We start from the raw sequence: 14,156 nt of genomic DNA, 5'->3' as shown, positions 1-14,156 counted from the left end.
TGTCTGTCAGTCAGTTGTTGTCTGTCAGACAGTCCTTGCTAACCTGTCAGACAGTCTCTGTCCATGGACTTCAGACAGTCTCTGTCGGTGGCCTGTCAGTCAATCGCTGTTCGTTGTCTGTCAGACAGTCTCTGTCCGTGGTCAGTCAGTCTCTGTCCGTTGTCTGTCAGACAGTCTGTCCGTTGTCTGTCAGCACTCGATCACCGTCTGTCAGCAGTCTGTCACCGTCTGTCAGCAGTCTCTCACCGTCTGTCAGCAGCCTGTCAGTCCTCGCAGGTCGTTAGACGACTGAGCGGCGGGCGTTGTCAGCCCTCATAAAGTGTTAACAGTCAGACGACTGGGGAGGCAGGCGGTGCCAGCCAGCCTGTTCACACTTCACTTGTGAAGCGTGCAAATTCGTGTCGAAATGTGCAAATAATTAGCAAGTTTCTTCAACCTAAATTGAAGTGGATTACTGCACTCCGTTATTCATTAAATACCAGCAGCTTGAAAATAATTACCCTTGAAGAGCATCAATCGTCTTTAATTAGTCATGTCTACAAATTACAAACTACAAACTCAATCAACTTACCTCAGATGCATCATTCCGGTGTTTTCACATTTTTACCGCTGAAATTCATTTTATATTGACATTTGAAGTAACTTTTAGGTACTGAAAACAGACACTTCACATGGTATAACTATTTGGACGAAACACAGCCGCCGACTTCGACATACCTAATTATTTAGTCTTAACATTATTAGTCACTACAAGATCATGACGGCCACTTAGGCATATTCTCGCGCATTTGTCATCCGGAGTTTATAAAATCGCCGCCAATTTGTCGGCTTTTTAAGTAGGTATCTGTCCATGCTTGTGTATTTGTCTGATTGTCCACACCTAATCTCACTTGGACGCGCCTGTCCAAACTTATCCCTTCTGCCCACAGCTGTTCACGCCTATTTTACAGGACTGTCCACATTAATCCTCCCCTCTGTCTAGTGTCTACCCCTAATCTCATCCATTCACGCCTGTCCACACCTAATCCCACTTCTCCGCACCTAATCCCATTTCTCCACACCTAATCCCACTTCTCCACACCTAATCCTGCACTTCTCCACACCTAATCCCACTTCTCCACACCTAATCCCACTTCTCCACACCTAATCTCACTTGTCTACGTCTGTCCACACCTAATCTCATCCGTCCAAGCCTGTCCACACCTGTCCACGCCTGCCCACAGCGTTCGGTCAACACCGGCCGCAGGTAAGGGGATATCACCTGTTCGAATTCTGTCTCGGAATGTTCCGAGTCGGCCGCGGACTTTTCTAAATCGTGACGCTCTCGGGTCGTGAGGAAGTTATATCTGCGGCGACTTTCCTCATCCGTTGGCTTCAGAGCCGACCAGGAAAAGAGGCAGACCGAAGATGTCGGAGACTTGGCCGCACAGCCTCCGCCTATGTGCGCGGCATGCTGCCCTGACCGTCCGCCGGTCACGCGTGAACGGGGCCGAGGCATTATCTGGCCGATCAGTGATTTTGCAGCAAATTGATTTGTTGTGCAAGGCACAGGCCACTCGTGATCGGTCCAAAATGAACGTAGAAATGTCACGAAAATTGCCTAAATAACGGTGTGCTTCATGGTGCCATGTCACCAGAAGTACCGATATAGTGGTACGTTCTATAATGTCGCAAAAACTTTCGAAATTGATAGTATCACTTAGTTTTAACATATAAAGCGGAAAATTGAGGAAAAGATTTCGTGCTTTCTTACTTGTACGTTTGGTAGCAGCCGATATGCCAATACCCTATTATCTCATCCATGCCAATACCTTGGGAATAAGAAATTCGATGAATAATTGAATTATTTGTGACTTATTAATTCAATGTACATATATCATCTTTTAACCGTACATCATAAAAATCGAACGAATCAAGCTTCAATCTTAGGTAGGCACATCATTTGCCATTGGGCGCATGTGCTTTCTCAAATTGGGCAGATGAGGGAATCATTTGCTAAGCTCTGACCAATATATGTACTCGTATAGAGTGGATATTTTTGGTAGCATATACGTCCTAGATTCTGTACAACAGTTGCCCTCAGCTCACCAGTTGCATGTGTGTGAGTACAAACCACATACCACCCTGCCCGGGGATAATGGATCTAATAGGAAGTGACCTCGCACGATCTGGAGTTGTTTTGTAGCGGCGCTGAGATGAAGGCTGGGAGGAGGGGTCGCCTGGGGGCCGGGTCGGGCGGGGGCGGGGGCGGGGGCGGGGGCGACCCCCGGCCCCAGTGACCGCCGCCGGCGCCGCCCCGGCCGGCCGGTCGAGCAGCCCCAGTCCGCCACCCCGCCGCCTCTCGTGTAATTGGATGGTGCGTCTGGGGTCAGTTTTTGTCTGCGGCGCGCCTCAGTTTTATTACGGGCAATCACGTAAACAGGCGTGCATGCTACTCGGCGCGCGCCGCATGGCTGTGCCAGCCTGACCAGATCCTGCGCGCAGGAGCAGTGGTGTTGCGTATGACGCGCCTGTTTGGGTCATAAAAGCTGTTTCTGTCACCAAACACTTGAGTAAAAAGAAGTGTATGCTGTTTTTTTTAAATAAAACATTGATGCTGGATATAAAAACAATGAAGAACACTAAAAATATCTTATTTAGAACAATAGCCGTTTTTACGACGGGTCAGCTGGCAAATGCACCAAACCTGGGCAAGTCTAACCAAAGTTCCATTCCATTTTGTGTATTCATAAAAAGTGGCTCAAGAACTCAGATAATAAGCATTTCAATAAGCTATCGCACCGATTCCCCTGTTCCCATACCTTGCTGTCAAAAATATCAGCATTACCGCTTCAATCCCCAAAAAAACTTGTTTCAGACGACGGCACGGATCCACAGTCCCCATAAAACACAGACCGATCTGCACTGGTGCGAAAATATTGCCCGTGGCCCGTGCGACCGTCACGCGTCTGCCCGTGGGAAGATCACGTGGCACGTGCGGGACGTGTTGCACCCGTCAACGAAACGCGCCGTTAGTTCCACCGCGTGTGGCAGAAACACGAAAAATGTCCTCACCGCCCCGATCCCGAACTGTGGACGTGAGCGACGGTGGCGGTGAGCTGTCGTGAATAGGTATGTGGTCCAGTTTGCTACATGACACGAAATATTCATCGTACAGTGACATAACAACGTAAACTTTTTTGAAAAGTTATTTCGATGTTTACCCCATGGAAACCCCATGGATGTTTCATATCAGTCAATTTCGTGCAGCCCTATGAACCATAAAACACACAAAAAATAATATTGAAAGTCGAATATTGCACTAACCTAGCGCTAACGGTATAACAGCAATAAGACTGGGCTTACCTGCCACTATGCAACATAGATGTGAGCGCTATTCGTAAAATTTCATGGATGAATATAGACTGCCTTGGCGTAACACCGCTTTACGAGAGACCGCAAACTGTCCTGTTGAAACGCGAGTCGTAATGTGCGAATAATGTCCCAAAATATTGCAAGCCCGCCATATGTGCAACCACCCTGTGAGTATGTAGCGAGTACGGCGGGGCGTGGTCGACCATTGGCTGTGCCGTCATCCGGATGAGCTTCTCATTGCAAGATCACGGGTCTGGTGTGATTCTCTGGCCTTTGAGAGTTGTGTTCTGCAGTTCAGATAAAATTTTCAGGGACTTAGAGCTGCATTGCCATTCTAGAGAAGAAGGGTTCTCATTTTTTTTTAGAGCCTGAGAGCTGTGCTGGGTTGTCTAAGAGCTGTGGCGATGAGCACTCAGAGATTTGCGCTGCTGCTCCTTTTGGAGTTGTTCATGAGCTATGCGGTCATTTTGATAGAATTCTCCGAGAGCTGTGCTCCGTCATGGGGGTGGAAGGGGGGGGGGGGGGGGCGGTGGTTTTCTGAGAGTCGTAGTGCCGTTCTGGTGGGTTCTCTGAGAGTTATACCTCCATTCCGTTGAGGCGCTCTGAGAGCTCTCGGGGCCGTGTGAGTGCTCCGAGTCCTCTGGGAGGTGCACGGACCAGCTCGGCGACTCGTGGGACCGCCGGCGGGCGCAGCCAGCGGCCAGAACGGACCGCCCTCCCACGGCCCGTCCGGCCAAGGTCCGCGCGGAGGGGTCACCGGCTCGCTGTCCGCGGCTCGCCGTCCGACTCAGGACCACCAGCACGGTCAGTGGCGGGTCAGTAGCGGCCTTATCTCACGGCCCCGAGCCGGGCCGGCGGCCGGCACGGGCCGCGGGATCACACGGGATCGCTGAGAGCCGCCGCTAAAGGTGCCGAGAATAGGGCCGATTCGGCACAGATCTCCACCGGCCGGCATCGGGGTGCCAGCGCAGGCTGAATGGCCAATGAGCACGAATACCACCAGAATGGACTGTCTGGCCTCACAGCTTATTGAAAATCAGCACAAAGATGGAGAGGGACAGCACTTCAACTCATAATGTGCCGATATCTGTAAAAATATAAAAGCATGCGATAAAAGATCAGTTGAATTCCTTGATCAGTCTCTAACAAGTATACTCGATGTACACGGTCCATCAAATGGCCCATCTCGCGGTATATGTAACAGCCCTCCTTTCAGCCTGCCAGATGTGCCCTCTACTACGATTTAGCGAGGAAAACGATATCGAATGTTTCCCACGTCGAAGCTAAAAGCTCTGACATCTGAGTTGGTATGTGACTCTTGAAAATATTGCACCGCTCCTTTGCCCTTTGCCATAACTGAAATTACTAAGTTACTTACACGTGGGAATATCTTATGCTATGAGTAACTGTGCAGCAAATGAGGATAATATAAGTGGTTTCCCGATGCGTATTTACGGTGACACCTTTTAAAGGCTTATCCTCGTTCCGATTGTGACCCGCGGAATGTCATTCAATAAAATCTCCAACGCCACATTCTCGAAGCATGAGTAACCGCAGAGGGGCGACATGCCACATTGATAACCCGATGACCATTACATTCTTTTGTTTGCACAACGAATTCCCACACACCTCGTCATAACACCGCTCCCCAACAGATGAGACACCGGTAAATAGAGCGGTAACCGCAGACGGCGGCGGTTGGCGACTGGATGACCGCTGTTTCCCTGGCTGTTGACAAGTGGATGTGGTTCCCACTGCAGGTCTGGAGTGCGCCACACCGCAGGGGCTGTGTGTGCACCACACACCTCACTCTCAGTGGGGTGTGGGGTGCACGGGTAGCGAGGTCTTCCCGTTCAGGAAGGAATGCGATGAGTCGGATCGGCTGGGACGGTGCAATTAAACCGCAAACTGATCGCACTCTGACATTGGAGCTCAACGGAGGAAATTGGATACATAAAATTGCAAACGTTGCTGAAGCGTCATTCTGAGCACTGCTCAATCAAAATATCCCTGTTACGGCAGCATGTTTATGGACTGTGGGTAAGAAGTCGGTCTCCCATGGATCAAAATACTCAGCCCGTCGTCTGGATGACGACTTAGCTGTTCCAGCCACAGCCCTCACGTGGCTCGACTTCTCGGCTAATTGGCAGCTGCGGCAGCTACGGCGGGCGGCGGACGGGGGACGGGGGCAGGAACGGCGCTCGGGGGCGGGGCGGGTGTCGCAGGGTCTCCGTCGATACCCACCGAGCGTCGATGACGGTCTCGCGTGGCCAACGACCGACAGCTTTCACTGTCGCACCATTGTGTGAACGACGCTCGCTGCAACCCGACCACCAATTAACGCACGGACGAAAGCAGCGCCACCGAAAAACTCGGCGGAGTTGGGCGGGCCGGACGGCCGAACCCGTCAGGATCGAGCGGTCATAGGGCGGAATCGGACCCGTCAGGCGTCAGGATAGAAAGGGTAGTTATTTACATAACAGAATTGGTCAGCTAGATCTGCACATATTTCGCAGGTTGGGGTTGATCCGCCAGCAAAAAAATCCCAGAGCAGCATCCCTTAACAATCCATGATTCAGGTATTAGACCTAAGCCAGTCGAATAAAATGATGGCACGCTCTGATTGAGATTCGTTATCGAATAAACAATAAACATGACATGGGCATAAGAGACGACTGTGAAACAAAATGCAAAATGAGAGGGAAGATCCTCACAGAGTAAATGTAGTTAGAGCTGAGAAATAAGTGCAATGGCGCAAATGCGGACGCATTAACCAGGACGAGGGGCTCTCTCTCAGTAAAAACGAGAGCAAGCCATTTCCGAGCTAGTAGCCTTCAGTGTATCAGCCTGTGAGAAATTGCGCTAGTCTCTCACACCTGAGGTGGTACATTCAGTTCGGCCAGACAAGGTCTCTCTGTGTGGCATTATATAACACTGTGCCGATCACCTTGCACAATGAGACGATCAGTTATTTCATCGACCCAGTCTTCGCTGAGAAACTTCCCTGACACATCATATCGGCACCGTATTACGGGTAATTGCTTGAAAGCGAGGGAGCAACTATATTCCTCTTCGGTACCTCTCAATTGCCCCCTCTTTCGTGCTTGCGTGCGCGCCTGAACGCTGCGGAAATTGGCTGGCTCCAAGGGCTCTCGGCACACGAGGCCGCCGGTACGTGAGTGGTCGGTGCACACCTGGTGTGTGCAGTGTGCACTGTGCACTGTGCTCCACACACGTGTTACAGCCTCCCTTCGACCGACAGAGCAAGGGGCCGCCACGGCCTCCGACCCGGGAAGCCGGCGTCATGGTGTGGTCGTTTCATAACATCGCTGACCATCGTCCGCGTCTCAGTCTGTCACGGAGTGTTACGATCCGACGACTGATGCCCTTCCTGTCTCCGGAAACACAGCGCCGCTGCCGGAAACGACGCAGTTTTCTCACGCTCAGAACCGCAGTGTGGAAAAGGTCGGTGCGAAGAGACTGTTCTATATACGCTGACAAACATCGTGGGCCCGCCTCTCCCACGATCCACATTGTAACTTGTGATGTGAGGCTGTCTTAGACTGGTTCTTTTGGGACTAATTAACTTATCCTAGAAGTTGTTACATTTTTTTGTAAGGACACTGAGGAATTATACCGCCTTTTTAGTAAGTCATAGAGAAGAGATGTTAGCATCTTGTCATCTCAGCATTTTCACAGAACTTAACGCCTTTTCTCAAGCTTAGCTCATCGGGGCCTCGTTCTAGCCGCGACTAAAGCCAACCTAGATTAGACCGCCACCACCCACTGACCACTGTTACAACCAAATGTAACATCTGCACGCCAGATACTGCAACATCGGAATGACATTGACACGATACTGAAGTAACATCGACGACGACATTAGGGTGACACCGACACTGACACCAGAATGACACCCACAGTCAGGGTGAGAAAGTTACGACGCTGTCAGCGTGCTGTGAGGGCGCTCATCTGGCCGTTGATGGGTTTTTAACGGACGGCCGCCGATTGTATGTATAGCGGCGGCCGACGAAGGATGTTAATGACGAGTCTGACGGACTCGTGTGGAGCTCGACATCCGAGAGCTGCCTGCTTACATCACTGCTTGATGAGCCGGGATGAGCTCAGCGGAGGAGGGACCATGTCCGGGAGAGCGTCGCCGTCACAGGGACCATGCGTGGGTCAACTGAAAAGCTTGTCCGTTGGACCAGCTAGCAAATCACATGCCAAAGAGCGCTTGACCATTTTATGTCTTCATCTCTCATCCTCTATCATCCACGCTCCATCATCCATCTTCCATGTTCTATCTCCTACCCTTAAGCTTCTACCCTTTCCCCTCCATTTTCTGTATCCTGTATCCCGTTCCCTTTATCCTCCATCCTCTCTATCAAGATATCGCCAGCGTGACCTGTGCCTGGCTCATTAGACCATCCAAACACATACGCATCGTTAACAGATAGCTAACAGCACCCTTCCGATACCGGATAAAGCCATGACGCATAAAACCAGCCGTAAAACACGACTGGGCAGCAAGAAAGGCCGCTTCACACGGTTTCATAGCTGCCATTGGTCGGTGAGGCGAACACCTGTAGACAACGGGAGGAGCCCGGTTTCTGAGGTATCAGCTTTACTTATCAGGGCCACTGAGGTCGTCCGCCCAAAAGACTTTCTCTTTTTTGTTATAATGCACGAACGCCATTCTTCATGATGAAAGGAAGCATAAGTGACTATCTGAACTGGGATATCCTTTGTGACAAAAATGCCTTCTTATAGAATGCACAACTGAATGGCATCAACAAAAGCTGGGATCTTTTTCTCGGGAAAGTCACCTGAGTCATCGTCTGAGTGTCAGTACCTAAAGCAAACGCAAAACTGGCCATGGTAGCTTATACTGGCTAACGGCGCGCTTTGTATTGCCAAATATTTTGACATGTTGTTCTCCGACTGTATGGGTATGTCCGTGCTTCCTAACTAACAAGAATCTCAGCCCATAAACGTTGTGATCTATGTTTCACTAGAATGTCATTAAAATGTTATTGTATGAGGTGCAATGAGTAAACGCTTTTTGAACATCACACACCTATCAGGAACCTTTGCGAACGGTTGTATGTACATTACATATGCAGAATCTCGCATGCATCAATAAAATGAGCTACGAGCAGCATCCCTGATTCATGATGCCGTAATACCATCATGTTTGCAGACTATACAGCTGGACCAAACGGTCCACGATAAACGGTCGCATGCGTTTTATCAGGGGCTCACCTGGTGCCTTCTGCCCGCGTCAAACATCCATAGTCGGATTTGATGTGACGTTAATCCTCCTTCATCACACCACATCGATACAGAATAGCACTCGGGTCGTTGTCGCGCCCTTAACCCTATTCCTGGCGGGCTCCGCCGGGACAAGAAACTGGCGGGGGGGGGCCGATTCGGCCCCCCCCTGAGATCTCGAGAACGAAGCAAGATAGCGACAAGCGGTAAATGGCATCGGATACGCACGGCCAAGATCTACAATTTTTACTAAGGTCATTTTCAGGTCAGGTCAAAGATGACGTCACAGGGGTCGAAAAAGTCAAAATGGCGGCACTAGATATGGAGAGAGTTTTTCTCGAATAACTTTCGAATTAGTCAAGATAGGAACAAACTAAGGGCATCATCGTGATCCTCTCGTCAATCCGCATCGAATGATATATATGTTGACCTCGAAAGGTCAAGGTCAAAGGTTGACCTCAGGTCACGTGACCTCGAGGTCATCATGTATATCATTCGATGCGTCTTGACGAGCTGAACACAATGAGACCATCCACGCGTCTGTATCTTGTTCCTGTACGGAGTTATTGGCCAAAAACCTTTGGTGACCTTTGATGACGTCACATGACCTCACAGCTGCCCAACAGCAAAACAGACCTCAAGGTAGTGAAGGTTGATCGTATATGAAGTCATGTATGGTATATGGGGCCATTCCGACCCGTTTTAGTGGTAAAAACAGGGAGTTGATTTTTCCCCCATTGACTTATAATGGGGAGGTCGCGAAATTGACCTGACCTTAGGTCACCGATATAAAAATTTTGAGATATACAAATTGCACATACTGGTACCCTAACTAAACCCTGAAGAGAAGAAATTGATCGGTCAAAAACTCTAGCTCTGGCGTGATTGCAAACTTTTCTGAGGTAGCGTCACCAAACCGCCTCTGGTGACCTGACCTGAGGTCAGATCAACTCAAAATTTTCAGACATGTTGCGTAGAAGCCTTTTAGGAAAAGTCAGAAAATTTGAGCTTCCTAGCTCAACGCGTTTGGGAGATATAACCAAAAAACCTCAGGGGGGGGGGGCTCCTGAGGCCCCCCCCCGCCAGGAATAGGGTTAAGCCCTGACACTATCTCCATACACACAAATGGATAAAGGTTCACTTGAATTAGAGGGCGTTCGGAACAACTTTATTGTTTTCTGAGCCCTACATTTAAATAATCGCCGAACAATGACCAGACGACCATTCTTCATATTTAACTTCACCATCAAAACCGGTGCAGCATGAGGTTCATTCAGCAAGAGATCCCTCTCCCACACCATTTCAAATGCAGCTCGTCGACCACGCCAACAGCCATAAATATGGCCACCGTTTCCAGCACACGAAGGCAGGTCTTCAGTTCACCAGCGCCATTGATTTGCACTTCTTCAGATCGTCGGTCTCATCCCACATCTGTTGAGTGTTGACTGCGTGGCTGATACATATGCTCCACTGTGCGCCGTCGCCACCTCTGAGGGGTCACCGGCCTCCCCGGCCTCTCCTAACCGGCTGGTTCCATGGCACCCCAATCGGCTGGGGTTCTCAGCACCCCCGGCCAATCGCCGTCACCTGTAATTGTCTCCGGGCCGCCACGGCTCCGGTGCCGGCCGATGGGGCTGTCGTGCTCGGCACGGCGCCGGCGCCGGCCGGTCGTGGTCGGGATGTGCTCTGCTTGGGACGCTAATCGGCGCCGCGCCGCGCCCCGGGTCAAGGCAGGCGGTGTGCCGTGGTACGGGACGGCACGCGCCGACTGACCCGCCGCCTCGTGTCGCACTCATCAGTGCCGCCCTGATGGGTCGGCTGATGGGCCGCACCCTTCTGCCCTGCTCCGGGGCCTCATGGTGCCGCTCCCCCGGCAGGCAGTGGACCTCTCCAGACTCTCATCTCATCTCCCCTTCCGACCCCTCCCATAACACTCTCCCATTTATCTGCATGACGATCCCCATCAGCATGGAATATTCCAATATATATCGATCTGCCCTTCTTGGGAGATCAACGAATGCCTCGATGTAGGAACAGATTCTATATTTTTAAACTTCAGACTAAATATTTAAGAAAGTTAAGTCGTCGTATTCATTTTATTTTTGTTGACATCGACTTCTGTTATTTTCTTTCTCATTCACTCATCAATCCAGGGATGTCCTTACATAACTGACCTCGTGCGTGGGCGGCGCTGACCTGCTGAGCGCCCTCCCCCTCCCCTCTATTCTCACGGACTGAGGTGACAGCAGTCCGTGATACCATCGCTGCCCGTGCCGCCACTGCGACTGGCGAAACGCCAACAGATAGGTGCTACGGCAGTTCTGCACCGTGAGCATATCATTATCAGTCGGCCGGCGAGTGTCAGTCGGAATTCACACCCAACTCCGCCAGTTGACACTATCACGGGAGCGACCGTGATCACGATAGCTGTGGAAATGTGAAAGGATTGACAATGGATGCTTGTCTCTAACACGTGCCATATTGTAACCAACACCTGTCATCTGTCTTGCGCGGGTGGCATTGCCTGCCACTTTCAGGGCATGCTGGCTAGCTGATGATTAGATGTTACTTTGGTAGTTGCAAAATCCGTGCAGTAACTGAGTGGCAGCAAGACATTAGGTCACATAAGGTCACTTTTTGCAAAAAGACATCAATGATAAGACCACACATCACGATCACGAATTACCCGTGTATCTCGGCGGATACATGTCCGTGTATCCATGTGGCAATGGATGTCAACAATCAACACTGCGTATCAGTTCACGCGCCCTTTTGTCTGCCCCGCTTCTAACATTCGCTCATCGCTCCCATCCATCTCTCATTGCAGTACGATGTCTCCATTGGTCACGGTTTTTCCCCCAGCGGAGATAATTTCTCCGTCATCGGGGCTGCGGTGGCGGTCCCCCTCCGTTTATTGCCGATCATCAATATGGCAGCCACCGTTTACCAGGGCTGCCATATCGCCGTCGTTTACGGTGCCCAGCTGGCCGGTAAATCGCACCGGTCAGGGTCAAACGCTCGGTAAACGAGACACCTCGAGGCGGGCGGGGACTCAAACAAATGGAGGTCAGAGGCAGATGATCCATAAGCCGACACAGCGGTCAGTGATCGGTTCCGGGACTGGATATATGCGACTGTTTGTGGGGCTGTTTTGCGTCGTTTAGATGTGTCCGCCCGCAGGTTGTTATTTGTCAGTAACCGGAGAACATATATGAGCATGGGTAGATGCAACGTCGAACAAACCGACAAGAAATGGCCAGGCCTGGGGACACAATCAGTAGTTGACTCCCCAGTGGTTGTTGTGGCTGTTATGGCAAAGTACACCATCAAGAGCCGGTCCCAAGGTCGCCACCTGACTTGAGCCTGTCACTAGGGCTGAAATTCCAGTCTACATATGGGAGAGTGTCTGTCTATCTATAGTCCCCACGGAAAGAGCGATCGAGAGGGCGTGGGATGAAGAGTCGTGAGAAATGGGACAAATAATACGCATCAGGATGCTTGGGTTAGTTGGCTTATGACGCAAATGACTAATTTGTGAAACAAGCGAACAAAATACTTGGTATATAGCGGGACTGAGTGCACGGTAAAAGACTGCGCAAATGACGGTTTACTTTACGCACATCATACAATATGGAGCCCCTCGTTTCAGCCGACTGCCGACTGTGGCTTCTGTCAATAGCTGCTACCTATCCGTGTGATGTGTTGTGGTTCGATGTGGTTGTAAATATGTCACGAGCTCACAGTCTCAATCGCGATGGAAATGCCTCGCAAATATGAATGACTGTCAAGAGTTTTTATTTCTATATTACAATGTGTAGCTAGTGTTCTTGTTCTGTGAGGTATGGCAGTCTCCACGATTTGGTGTTCTGCGCGTGTGCTCTTCTGCAGTTTCCAGGGCTCAGTGGTACGCAGCACGCATATATGTATGTCCAATAAATATATGCATTCGCGGCTTGCGGCTACTGGGGTGTGAAGTGGACATCCTTATGAACAAAAATATCAACCACAAGCGTTTTTGGGAATAAAATGTATGACAGGAATGAGGAATTATTACAGAACCCAGCAGTGACTTACGTAAGCATTATTCCGTCTATTGTTTCCATTCGAGGCCATTTTATTGTATGGCCTACGCACATGGAAGGCTACGCTCCTTTTGTACATATTCACGGACAATGAAAATTGCACGTGCCCATGTTTTTAGTGTCAGTCAGCACTCCCGCTTAAATGTGTGCTTGCCATCAGTTTATAGCACTGCATTAACCGCGATGCAGCATAGCGTCTGCACCAGAAACGTCCCAGTGATGCTGATCGCTCCTGAGTGCCATACATAACTGACAGTGACAAATAGCGCTGTGAATCGGGTAATAAATGGGGAATAACAGGCGGGTAACAGTCGCTATCGGCAAAAGCTGAGTACCACCCGGACGTTTGCAATGTTTTATTGAGAGCAATAAAGTGATTAACGAGTGAACGATTTTAACTTTCCTCGCCGACTGTACAATGTACGTACATACATACCTTTCTTCCTTCATGAGCAGGCAAAAAAAAAAACTGAATAAGTTGTATAAAAACGACTTGTACATTTTGCCTCTTCGACTTCAATTAGAAAAAAAAACGTTACTCACCATCCGGAAATAAGAGATAGCACTGATCTTGAGACGCAAATGAATGTTTCCTGCTTATTATTAACCAATGAAAGTGGTAAGTTTATCAATTTGTAGATCCATGGAAGGTGTGGTGGATTATTACGCCTAGAAACTTGGTATGACGCATTCTTGTCGAAGCAACTTGGGTGAGTGAGATAAAAAATATACAAGTTATAGTCGATCAGTTACCAGATCAACGCTTTTTGCTCATTTTTACCCGGAAGGCAACCATTCCGCCTCCTCTGTGCCTAGTTGAGGACCTTCCTGTCTCGGAATACGAGCGTATGTACGGGAGATAGCCAAATGAGGAAGATCAACGTCGATTTCTATCAATACCACGCACCGGATGTGAGTTTTCTTTCAGATTTATCCTGCACGAGCTCGACAAAGCTGACCCATGCGGGTGCATTATCAAGACCTTTAATCAAACTGGTACAATGCATTAGGCGAACGATCCCCGGCCTCTGGACGTTATCATTGACGGTCGCTGAGTGCCCTGCGTTCTCTACTGCCGCCAATGGAAACTGAACGTCATGAGGCGGCTCGCAGGGCCCATCAGTTGGCTCGGCAATGTTCCGACCGTGCGCCCCAGCGGCCGCTCTGGTGTGACATATACGGTGCTCTATTGTTCCAGGCAGCGTTTAACTGGCGAGCAGCCACGATCATATCTCGAGGGAGAGCGGCCGGACCACGCCGCCCATTATCACCGCTGCACATCTGCCTCATCACTAATGCGTCGCCCACTTCATTCTTGGACGAATGTCCCGCGGTGCAACCATGACTCCGTAGGCGACAAATATGACAAAAGATTACCATACCGTTGCGTCACAGGATTTGCAACGCGGTATGGGGCGTAAATGTAGCGATAAATTGTGGTGGCGT

This window comes from Amphibalanus amphitrite, unplaced genomic scaffold, assembly GCF_019059575.1.
Source record: "Amphibalanus amphitrite isolate SeventyFive unplaced genomic scaffold, NRLGWU_Aamphi_draft 000504F_arrow, whole genome shotgun sequence".
In the NCBI taxonomy this organism is placed as follows: Eukaryota; Metazoa; Arthropoda; class Thecostraca; order Balanomorpha; family Balanidae; genus Amphibalanus; species Amphibalanus amphitrite.
This window is presented reverse-complemented; position numbering follows the sequence as displayed.